General features: G+C 46.6%; 1 protein-coding gene across 11 annotated transcripts in view; it reads left to right on the top strand.

Annotated features, from left to right (window-relative positions):
* LOC8053432 (ETS homologous factor) overlaps nt 1-12,216 on the top strand; it is a 140,501-nt gene that overhangs the window by 53,646 nt on the left and 74,639 nt on the right. For 7 of the 11 annotated variants that reach the window (XM_040498457.2, XM_040222503.3, XM_040222502.3 and 4 more), the window contains exon 1: nt 11,435-11,696. The exons of 1 other annotated variant lie outside the window; for it this stretch is intronic. The gene's annotated coding sequence lies outside the window, so the exon portion shown is untranslated. Of the gene's footprint in view, nt 1-11,433; nt 11,697-12,216 lie in introns of those variants that run through there. 3 more of the 11 variants (XM_040498455.2, XM_040222499.3, XM_029990118.4) reach the window with 1 other exon arrangement.

Here is a 12,216-nt window from a genome sequence, read left to right as displayed (position 1 = left end):
GGCTCTCACAAAAGACTGAGGCAAGCGTATGTACGTTTGCAAGCAGCCAGGCTTTAAAAAAACCTAATCTGGCCACCCTGGATGAAAAATACTTCATTGGGGCACCAGTCTGGCAACCGTGGGCAAGCCTTAGCGATCAAGGCTTGTCTATCAGACAATGTACTACCACGGTTCTCGGATTATCTGGTCTGAAATGTTTTCGCCACCCTATGGGAAAGATCCTTTGGATAAAAATTAAAGTATAAGAAGGCGCTCGCAGCGGTAGGGATCAACCAATCAGATTGCTCGGAGAACCTAACGAATGGACGTGAGTTCGGAGAAGCCGTCGCGGAGAAAGTCGCTGGAACAACATCGCAAGAAGAGGAAAGTAGCGGAATATCCGTTGACTCTTTCGTGAAACCCCACAGACTCGACAAAAAGATGGACGAATGAAAATGCCATCTATTGGCAAATTTGAACACTTGTTTTTTTTTCTTTTTTTTTAATGTTTGAGACTTGGTTTCTAGACGCAAGGCGCTGTGAACATCTGATTCATATGCCTCGATGCCGGTCACAAAGGGAGTCCCTCCCCACTCCGGTCTTGCCTCAAGGGGGCAGCGGGATGCCACAGCGGAGATCGCCACCGTCCGTCCGGCTGCAGGTAGGCAGGACACGTATGGAGCCCTGGAACGTCGCAGATCCTCATTACGGACTCCGCACAAGATATAAACTGGGCGAGGACGGCGAGTCGGATTTGTTCACCGAGCTAGGCCTTTAATGAGCGCATCGGCGGCGCGGTCTATAGCGTGCTTGCCCCCGCCGCCACCGTGACGGAACCGCGAGCGTGTCACAGACGCTTGCGAAACGACTGGCGACCGATGAGACGGGGCAGCGTTCAACCACCATGATGAACCCTCGCGCTTGGTTTTGGAGTTTAATGGCATGTCAGAAAATATTTTTTTTTTTTGTATATTTGGCGCTATAGAGGTCCATGTACTTGAGAGCGCTGTCGGCAGCCATTTTCCCATTGCAAAATTTCAGAAAATCACGTATAACTGTCGAATAAAATAACGCGTCGTCATTTCGAAAAGGCCAACACTGCACGCACAATATACAAGAACGTTAAAAAGGCTCGGAGGCTTTCTGCGATGCTTTATTCCACGTAAAGAGGAGCAATGTCAAATTGTCACGGGCAGGTTTAAAGTATGATGCCTGGGGCGCGGTCTCCGGCATGGTGTGTTTAGAGTCCTCTCCCACTCATATACGTCAAAAACGGTCCTAAAATGGCAAAAAATGACGTCACAGAAGCTAGGGTGCCCCGCTAAGAGAGCCGGCATTGCAGAGAGTTTCTAACCGCTCGATCGGGTCACGCGGTTTATGGGCCGCATTTGCAATACGAGCTGCGAGGAGGTGCTGAAAAGCGCCGATCGTCTGCAAACGCCTCCGCCTTTCCGCCCGCTTTCCTTCTCGCCGCGGGAAAACGCGGCGCATGCGCAGTTGCGACCAATCTCCGCAGGAGGGGCCGTCCGCCCTTGGTCCGAGATGGGCCATCGCTACAATCTAGGCTCTCAACGTCCCGCTGTCCGATGCCGCGATCCTGGCGGTCGGTCGTAGACATGCTGGCGAAAAGCACGAGGGAGCGCGAGCGTCGCTGTCGTCGCGGCGTCCCAACTTCTGGCTGCCGAAACTTTCGTGGACCGCGACACTGGAGTGCGACCTGCAGCAGAACAGGCGTCTGCCACATCTACCACCTCTGCTGGGACACCGCCAGGATCGCGACCGGCGACAGCGTGACACTCCTATGACGTCATCAGGCGGAAATCGAGGGACCACGTTTTTGGGCGCGGTAAACACACCAGTCGGAGACGCGTTCCAGGTACCATAGTTTAAAGGGACCATGAAAAGATTTTTCAGCTTCTTTCTCCTTAGCTTTCCTCCACAACTAAAATGCGACGTGAAAAATCACGCGGTCGTGACGCAGTATTTCATCGGAACCGGAAGTTCTCCCAGCCGTCTGAATGTCGGCGGGGATTAGGCGCCCGTGTATCTTGCGTCTGATGCGATGGATCGTCGATAAATGTTGAGCCTCAGCCCTCCCAGCCCTTTTGCCTCGGCCTTCCACGATTTGTGATTAATTTTACTTTCATCGACGTAATTAAAAGTAAAGAGCAAAGGCGGACTGGTTTGTCGACAGTGTGTTCGTCTAATCCCACTTCGCAATTATCAGAAAAATCGTTAATATTTAGACAATCTTTTTTTTTTTAACGAAACGTATTAGGGCATGTTTGATAACGTTGAGATTCTCATTAAACGCTTATCAGAACGCGCATCATGTGACCGTTAACTCGCCGGAGTTGCCACTGATAGGCTACAGCCATAAGTCGTTGCCACTTTGTCACTTGAAAAAAAAAAAGTGTACAGTCACACACCCTTAAAAAAAGGCAATCATTAAGAAATCATTAAAGACTTAAAAAGGTATAAAATTAAAACGAAAATTCAGGAGATTAAACGAGCAGCTTGGCCTTTCCCAGTGTGTGTCGCTGTCTCGAAGGACATCCGTGGAAGGTAAACCCCCTGCCGAGCGGCTTTTCTCCACTTTCCCTCGTTGTGGGGCCGGTGGGGGTCAAGCCTTTCCATTGTCTGTGCGTGCCCGAGCCCAAAAAGCAACCGCATTGTGGCACCCGCCTGTCTCGTTAACCACGACACAGAACTCACGCATCCCCCATAAGCCCTGGGCAAACTCTCACGCACAAAACCAGCGCGCCCGAGTTTGAACAAAAGCTTTCCAATTCAAACGGTGTAACATAAAACGAATACAGAATAATAAGAAAAAAGAACTCCGGGTTGGATTGAATTATAAACAGAAAGTAACACGCAAGCGTTTGTTCTCCCGTCTTCTTTATGTGTGAACTGGAAGTCTCGGGGAGCTTCTCTTTGTGTTATTAGCACTCGAAGGTTCTCCCTTCTTGCGTCAACGCCACCGGCGCGTCTGTCGGGACGTGGACGGATTAAGGCATTAGGGGTGGTTACTAAAATAATCGCAACAGCCGAAGGGTTTAGTTTGCGTTCGCGATTTAAAAGTCTGATGAGGACACGTCGCGGCATTTGACCTCGCGTTTTTAGTGTATAATGTCGTAACGATCGCTGCTGCCGTCGACACGGAGGGTCGTAGTCGCGGCGATTATTTTGTGTCGAAACACGGACGATTTGCTAAGATCAATCTATCGGTTTGCCGTGATCCGAACGTAATACTTGGTTTCTGAGAAGTAAAAACATCCAGCACCTTGAAGCCGACGTGTAGCCACCATATTAACGATCACGCAAATAATTGGAATCCGATTGTATAGACCTTTTCATCCTCCTCCGCATGGGCGCTGCCATCTTGGAATCCCGTGACGCGGCAGCCATTAGGTTGCTTCAACTTGCTGCTCCACTCTCCCCTCCGCGCCTCGGCGGATGCGTTGTATTCGTGTTTTTCGTCGCGTTTCACCGCGCTTTTTTGCCTTATTTCGGAAAGTGTAGTCCGATACGTCTACTCGACGACTAAGACATCACGAGGGTTCGAAGGTCCTTATGACAACTGAGGTTTGTTTACTGATAGTGGCGGAACATTTTCAATAAGAAGCGCGTATATTTATATCGCGCATTTAGGATCGGAAGGTGTCAAAAATAGTCAGTGCAAGGAGACTATTTCTATTTGCTGAAAGTATCGTTCTTTGTATTCATAATATGTGGAAAACAGTTTCTTTTGATTATTTGAGGAAACTCGCGGATGAGATAGACAACGAACGTTTAACTTGTACTTTATCTGTGGTTAGAAGTAATGGTATACGTAAACATCGGGCAATTAGTTTTTTCATATCATCACACCTACATGTGTATGAGGTTCTCAATCTTTTTTTGCGACGTCAACGTTCGGTTGGTCGGTCTACTTAATTAATTGTATACCGTGCTCGCTCCCATTTCGACAGTCATTTAAAGGATTTATTGATTATATTTAAATAACCAGTGCCATCCACTTAATTTATTTTAACATAAAGGTTGGGACTCCTCGCGTAAGAAAGTGCCACAGACACTTAACAGTCGCGAGTTTTAGAATAGGGTGCACAAAGAAATAACGTCTTTTCGATTTGCAAATTCAAAACGCCTTTTAAATTCGGCGCATGAGCAATTTTTTTTTTTCATACATTGTTTTAACTCCTGTTAGTATCTAAAATCTGCAATATTTGACGCCGGAAAAAAAAAAAGGAGCCGTCTGCATAACAATCATTTGAGTCCAGGATTGTCGATGGCGAATACAGGTTTACTTTTGGTGGCTGGCGACGCCGAAATTTACAAAGTGAATCTGTTCAAACAAATAAATATTTGTTCACACAGGTCCGTGAAGTAGTGCCTAGCGCTAGAATTCAAGCGAACTTTCCGAGGTATTTCTCCTTCTGCGCCCTTTAACTTTATTTGACCTATTTTACGGAAGACAAATGTCAGATTTAGTTTGATAGGGTTTTCACTTATATCACGTGACAATTTTGAGTAAGCAAATGTTGATATCAAAATAATTTATTTCCTATGTCCAATATCGCAAAATTCTGCTTATAAGTACTTTAGCAGGGTTGATAGTTTAAGAAATTCCCTACTCGGCCTGTTAAAACATGCTCGAGTACTGAATTAGAAAAAAAAAAAAAAAGTAAAAGAGACTGAGACGATACTACTTCTTTATATCAATTATCTGCGTCATTACACGATACATTTTTAGTTTGCGAAGTTCACTAAAGGTTGAGTGCCCACAAAAAACCAAACAGTGAGTAGTAAACTCGCCAGTTCATCTGTTCTGTCCGATTCAGCACATTGCTAATCAAGCTGTTAATATGCTTCTTTACATTCATGTGTTAGTCTTTTCATTAGTTCGTTTCTCTGGAAATTGGTGTCATTGGGTACGGCCGTAGACGATGGTAATCTTCCCTGTACATCAGACAGGCTTTTCGCAACCAACCATAGACAGATACATCAAAGGAGTTGGTAAAAAAAGACCGCAATGTAGTCTTTAAAACACCTCGTAGTCCTCAAAGTGGCTCAATACCACTGCTTCATTAGACGTGTGCTACAAGGAAAATAATCGAACCACAAAATTAAGCAAAAACAACATAAAACAGCAACATAGCCGCGTGCACGTTGAAAACGAAACCAACCAAATTGAAGCAACCTAATGGCGCCGAATGCGTCAGCGCCATCTATCCGCCGGTGAGGCAACTACTGAAATGAAAAGGTCTATAGCGATGGCTGCACTGCACTTTCTACTTTTTCGCTAATAAAGACCCTTGGCCATACTAAAAAAAAAAAAAAGACCGAAAGCATCCTTATTAGTAAGTGGTCTATGGCCACAATAAAGAATCGCATAATGGACCCATGTAAAACATAATTCCCCCCAAAAATGCAAAAATAAATTTAAAAAAAGAGTCAGTAGTGCAACACGGAGTTACGAACCGAGCACACGGAAAGAGATTTAACATTAGGAGTCATCTGTCCACGCAAATAATTACAGTCTAGATCAAAGTGATTTTTCATTCCACATAAAGAAACAAAAATAAACATTAAATAACGACTTAAACATTAAATGACACGAGATTTAAGTCAGTCACCTACATGCGAGCTTCGTAAGCATTACAGAAATTAAAGCAAAAACCAAGAAACCGTAAAAAAAAACAGTCAAGACTGTAAAAGACTGAATTCACGCAATTTCTGGTCCCAATTAAAAAAAAAATATTTTTTTTCCAGCAAACCGGTTTTTTTTTTTTTTTTTTTTTTTTTTTTTTTTTTTCCTTTTTTGTCACTTTGGTCATTAGGGAGTTTTAGCAAACCGTCACCTCGTTCCGCGTGCCCAGCCCTACCGGAGACTTTGAGGCATGCTCACTCCGGGCGCGAGCTTACAAGCATACTTCAAACGGTCCAGTAATGCGGTACGCTAAACACGGTAACGGTTAGCGAAAAGTCCCTACTGTAACCTTGAGAAAAAAATACCACTACCAAATCGATCTTTGTTTCTTTTTTCTTGATATGAACGGATACGGTACAGTTAATTCTTCGTTGTACAGTACGTAATAATCGGCAAGAAACAAAATTTAAAAAAAAAACGCGATGAGGAGCCGTTTACTCTTCGTGAGACGTGCAGGCAGCACTGTGCACGTCGCCAAAAATTAAACAAAAAATCAATCAACAACAACAAAAAAAAACTCGCTGGCTATAATCCATTCCACCTCACGATGGTCCGTTGTGGATGCCACGAGCCGATCCAGCGCTGCGAACGTGTCACGTGAGATTATACGCACCTTCATCGCGGTACCTTACCCGAAAGTCACGTGACACACACGGGCGCATGCGATTGGCTTACATTGCTCGTAGGTTTTTCTGCGGTTCATCGTACGAGAAAAAGTGGAGGGAATCCGATGTGAAGTCACGTTTGCGGCGAGTAAAATTTACTCGGAGAGTCTCGCCATAAAATAAAAATATAAGAAAGTGAGAAAAAAAAAAGAAAGAAACGAAAAGTGGGGCCAAGGTTGACGACCAAGGTTTCCGTCGAGTTCCCTTAGGGGCTGGGAGTTGTCTTCTTTCTACGTGAGCTTGCAGGCTGTGCTGTGGATATTCCCCGAAGAACTTCTTTCTAGTCTGTACGCCTGGCGATCGAATAAATTAAGACGAAGAGTTCATTGCTCGAGACGAGACTGCTCTTGATACGACGCGGAATATATTACTTCTAGTCTTTCACCGGTATCACAGTTTTTCTTATTATTTTCTTTTTTTAATGTTGAAGCCAAGATTTTATTCTTATCATCAGCATGTTAACTTTTTTGTTATACATATATATATATATATCGTATGCGCTGTCCACGAAGTAGTCAAAAGATTGACAAGCGCAGAAATAGTACTTTGGTGCCATGAGTCTATGCGTTATTTAGAGTAAAATTTAAGCTATTTGTGAAACTGTGAGTTGTTGCCGCGCGCGGGGCCGAACTTCTCAGAAAGTTACCGTATATTCTTACTCGGGACGTAACTTTTATCATTTCGTCCAGGTTTCTTGTTCTGGAAAGTGCCTGTTCATTCTCACCCCGAACGCTCGACGCTCGAACCTTCTGGGCCGAAGTTTCGAGATGCATACTCACAGTAGGGCTGTGTTCCAAATCTTACCCAAATGAATCCGAGTTACTCCGGCTGGTTGTGTCACGTGACAACACAGATTGAAAAGCGCTGGATGCGGGTAGGTTTTGGAACGCCAAGGTACAAAACCCTTACACTGGAAGTAAGATCGAGTAAATTTTGGAACAAGGCCTAGATAAGGAGCTGCGCGTGACCTTGTCGAGTCAGTCTCGCCTTCGCTTGCTGTTACACCGCACCTCCACCAGAAATGTCACGAATGAGAGGAGCAGAAGCGGCGAACATACAGTTTCAAACTGAATGTTTAATGGTTATACTTGCGCCAAACTAAATGAAGAACGAGAGTCGAGGGAGCAGAAAAGCGGGCGGCGATTCGGCGGTGTAACAGCAAGCGAGAAGAAGACTGACTCGACAAGTGTGAATCGGCATCTCGAAAATACGGCCTAGAAGGTTCGAGAGTCGAGGGTTCGGGGTGAGAATGAAGAGGCACTTTCGAGAACAAGAAAGTAGGACGAAATGAAAAAAGTTCGCCGAGAGTAAGAATAAACACGACTCTTCTACAAGTCCGTGACAGAGCGTTGCTTGCTCGGCCCCGCGCGCGGCAATATCGAGGATAGTATATATTAAAAAGAGTTTCTTAAGTTAAATATCTAGCGTAATCGTTATCTCAGTAGCTCAGAGCTGTCCAGTACAGTAAAAATAATGTGAACCAGACTCGTTGGAACGGCACTAATTCGACGATTTCCTACAATAGAAAAGCCGGGAACAAAAATACATTTTTTCATAATTCAGGCCTCACGTATTGCCTTAAAATGTAGACCAGAATAAAGCATCTGGGTTCACCGCCACTGCCAGCTATCTTGTTTGAAATGAAAGCTCCGACCCGGCAGCCAAAAAAACAATCACTCGGCGTCAAAGTACGAACTCACGACTCTGAGACCATCCCTCTACCGAATAAACCCCAACGACCCACATGCACCAATTCGTAGGGTGTGTGACGTCACTCAAAGACGGCGGCACAGGCCGTGACGTCAGAAACGCCCGCGCGTACGAATAGTGCCCTCACAGCTCGCGCGGGCAATCGCGCTCCTTGCCACACCGTGAAGTTGGTCTGTATTCGCAACTCCAACGGCGTGAGTTGAATCCCCCGTCCTCCGTTTCAGACTTCGGCCGCCACGTTGCTTTGGTTTCCGCTGCACACTGGGACAGGCACAATAGCTCCCCGCTTCTCTCCTTCACGTCTTTTCCGCCAGGTGGCGTCGACTCCTCTGGAGTTGTGAATTCACCCCCAAGCTTGGGCACGATTAATCGAGCCCGCCCATTATAAAGGGAGCAGCCGCAGTATCATCATCACCATCATCATCATTGCCTATAAAGAACCCAGATGTAAGAGAGTTTAGCACCCTTTGCAAATTGGTTTCTCCTGCGCATGCGGGGCGGGGAGGAAGATAGCGTGAGAAGAGGCTGAGCAAAGCTTTGGTACGCTTGCAGACGATCGACGTTTTTGCCTAAGCCACGTGACCCCGAACGAAAATTTGAAAAGAACTTCCAAATCTAGGCACGCTATGAAGTTGCGAACAGAGAGACGACGCATTTTAAGACGCGGTCGGTCACACATGCATCACACAAAGGAGTGTCTGCAAACATGAGTCACTACAATATCCGTGGTTCGAATGCCCCGCGCCCAAGTGTCTCCTTTGAACTCACTGCCACGCGGCACTCGAAGCACAGATCTCGCCATGACTCGCGTTCGAATCTCCATGCATGCAGACTGTCTTTTGTATATGCTGCATAAGCAGTGCGATCCCGGCTTTAAAGAACGCTGTGTACACCGCGTGCCAAGAAGAGCACACTGACAAAGATGTTTTCATCGAAACAATCGCACGCTTCCGCAGGACACGACTAGAGGACGGGTGTACTGACTCCTCGCTATACGTATACATATAGTATACACCCCTCACTTATCGGCATCCACACAGCCGTTCCTCGGAGCATCGCTCGAGCTGCCGAACGACTATCTCTGCTCCCGCAGATGCCCGAACATCCTCTCGAGCTTCTGCAGCTACACTATCTCCGTTGTTTACCGCGTCGTCGACGCTGCTTCACAGCCGAGTACAGTATATCCCGACACTGCCTAAAATAATCAAAGCCGGATACGCAACTTCGTCGCAGTGAGATCGATCAAAGCCTGTACAAGACGTTTGACGTCACCACAGCGAGATCGAGCGAAGACACAGATTGGACACGAGTGCTTACGTCATCGTTCGGCATGGGCCTCGTGTCCAATGAACGCGTCGAAGGTCGCTCGGCATCCGGCTCGGGTCGGATTGCCGAACTGGCGCCGTTCGACGCTGATGGCGTTGCATAGAAAAAGACGGGATGTTCGCAATCATTAAATATATCTTATGAAAAAAAAAAAAAAAAAAAAAGAGAGAGAAAAGAAAGATGGTGTTGGCAGTACCAAACACACCGAGGGGCTTTAGGCAGTAAAGGCGTCACGTGACCACTCCCGAAGATCACGTGACACTCGCGTGGCATCGGATTGGCTACCGATGGCTCCCATAGCGTCCGACGCGGTCCGTCGCGAGTCGGAACGGGGTGTGTATAGATACATGTCACGGATCCCTCTGACAGGCGTCCCTCTTCGATGCGTTCAACGTTGGAAGCCGTCCAAGTGACACGTGACGGCGAGCGCTCAGCGAGAGCAGCCACGTACGGTACCGCGCACCCGCCGTTAGGTGTGGCTGCGGTGATAATTATAATATTTTTCTCGTTCGGCTCGTCATTTGAGTCGGATAACCGCGAAATCGTATACATGTTGTACGAACATGGTGCATAATCGTAGTTTTCTTTTGTGTGTGTGTGTATTTGTTTTGTCTTGTTTTTAATGCGTATATATATACGACGATCGAATTGAACGCGTACACTTGGCATATTCTGACTCCCCGATTATGTCTTACTCGATTTTCGTTTTGTCGTTGTTGTTCTCGCTCTTGTCCTCAAAGGGGAAGCCACGACGTTTAAAGCACGCCGGCCATGAGTAAGTTGGAGCGCTGCACTTGAGACGGCTTCTAGGTGTGAAGCGTTACGGTCGATCTCGATAATAATGACGCCGATGCAAAAACCGAGACTCCGCAAAAATGCAAAAGAGAAGACAATAACAAAATGGAGTGGAACTATTTTTTTTTATGCGTTAAGATTTTAGAGCATTTTTTTTTTGTTCCTTTTTTCACATGTGGTAAGCAACGTACCACAAGTACAAAACAAAACCCTTTAAGAATGAAATTTAAAAACAAAATTGACGTTAAAGTTCTGTATTTAGCCCCCCCCCCCCCCCCCCTCCCCAAAGGAAAAAAGAAAGTTGATGACGCCTTCAAACAAATTAATATAATGCTCTCCCAATATAAAAGCGCACGGTGAAAAGAAAGCTAACTGGTGCTCCGGTTTTGTTTGGGATTCAAGCAGAATCAGACCACACAGAATGTGCAAACCAGCCAACAATTACTTCGGCGCTCGTCAGTGATGACGTCGAATGTGTTTGGACCCTCAAGATCTCAATAACATCGTCATAAGAATGGTAAGAGAGTATGCCAAATGAGGTGTCCAAGTGATAAGCATAAGGAAAAGCGCAACGAGAGAAACAAAAAATAAAAATAAACGCCAGCTCCATAATCTTTTTTTTTAATTATTATTACCTATTTCCTCCGCTAAATGTTGATGTGGCAACGAGACAGATCACGTTCTGCAGCGCAACTTTTGTACTTTTCTTCCTCTTATCTCGAAGTATTTTAATATGCAAAGCCAAAAAAAAGGAAGGATATAATAATAATATTAATAGTAATAATCATGAAACAATCAGTCAATCAGTGTTTATTTTAGTGTCCAGGAACAGCCTCACGGCCTCCATTCGGGCAAACTTGAATAAAATTAAAAAGAAATACGCAACTCCTGAAGAGGAACAGAGTCCACCATTCTAGGACTGAAATAAAGAGAAAAATATAATAACCCTAATAATAATAACGATAATCATAACGGACCAAGCGCGGAGGCACCCGCCGCTCCGTTCCGCGCCGCTATATTTAAAAAAAGCAGAAGCCCAAACTCCCGAAGGCCGCGCCGCGAAACACGAGGAGAGATCCAGGCGGCGCTTTTCTTTCTGTTTTCCCTCCTCTCTCAAGCGTCCGGGTCACGTGACAATCCCCTCGTCCCGCTCCCCCTCCCCTGACGTCAGTTTCGTGCCGGAGCCAATGGGCGACGCGAGCGCAAATGACGCAAGGCGCGCAAGGCCTCGCCGCTTCTCGCCGGCGGCCGGCGTGCAGCGGCTCGGCAGAGACCGGCACGATCGCTTGTGCGCCGAGCGGACGCGTCCCGAGAGAGACACGACGGAGTCGAGCCCGTGTGCGCGTGTGACACCAACCACCGATGGGGAGCGGCGTGCACTGACTTATCCGCGGATTAGCCCAGAGAGGACCGGATCACCCCAAGGATTAGCGATTAAGCCCACTGGCCACCATTGAGGGCACGGACGTTTCAGACCCCAGGAACGACTTGCCGTCGTTCCAGACGTTCAGGTGAGCTTCCCTTCTTGCGCTTCGTTTATTTATCCCTTTTAAAATCGCCCGCTTTACATAAGGGGGAACAAAACATCAGAAGAAAAGTTAACTAGCAATAACAAACAGTATCGGTGCTCTAGCAGTGTACCATTTGGGTTGTTACATTTCAAGCATGGCGATGCAAGCATTGCCTTGTTGTCGCGCGACAGCGCTGCGTGTCAACGAGAGGGAAAGCTGGAACACGCGAGCGCCTTTCATTGGTAGAGCACCGATCCTGTATTTGGTTTTGCTTTAACTATGAGCGTAGCAGAAGCTACGAGAGCGAGCTCCGGGCGTTCGGCTTTCCTGCCATGCACGCGCGGGCTCGTGCGGCGCAGGCGTCGTTCAGGGAAACACGCTCGCGCTTGTGCCTTCGCTCGCATAAACTTTGAAACAAATTACATATAAGCAAACGGCAGCGGTGTTCTTTGGGCTACTGACGTGGCGGGGATTCCCCTGCGTCGTCCGTTTTGTCCGGAGATAGAACCGTTCGGATATC

This window comes from Ixodes scapularis, unplaced genomic scaffold, assembly GCF_016920785.2.
Source record: "Ixodes scapularis isolate PalLabHiFi unplaced genomic scaffold, ASM1692078v2 PGA_scaffold7__128_contigs__length_106722199, whole genome shotgun sequence".
Lineage (NCBI taxonomy): Eukaryota > Metazoa > Arthropoda > Arachnida > Ixodida > Ixodidae > Ixodes > Ixodes scapularis.
This window is presented reverse-complemented; position numbering and strand designations above follow the sequence as displayed.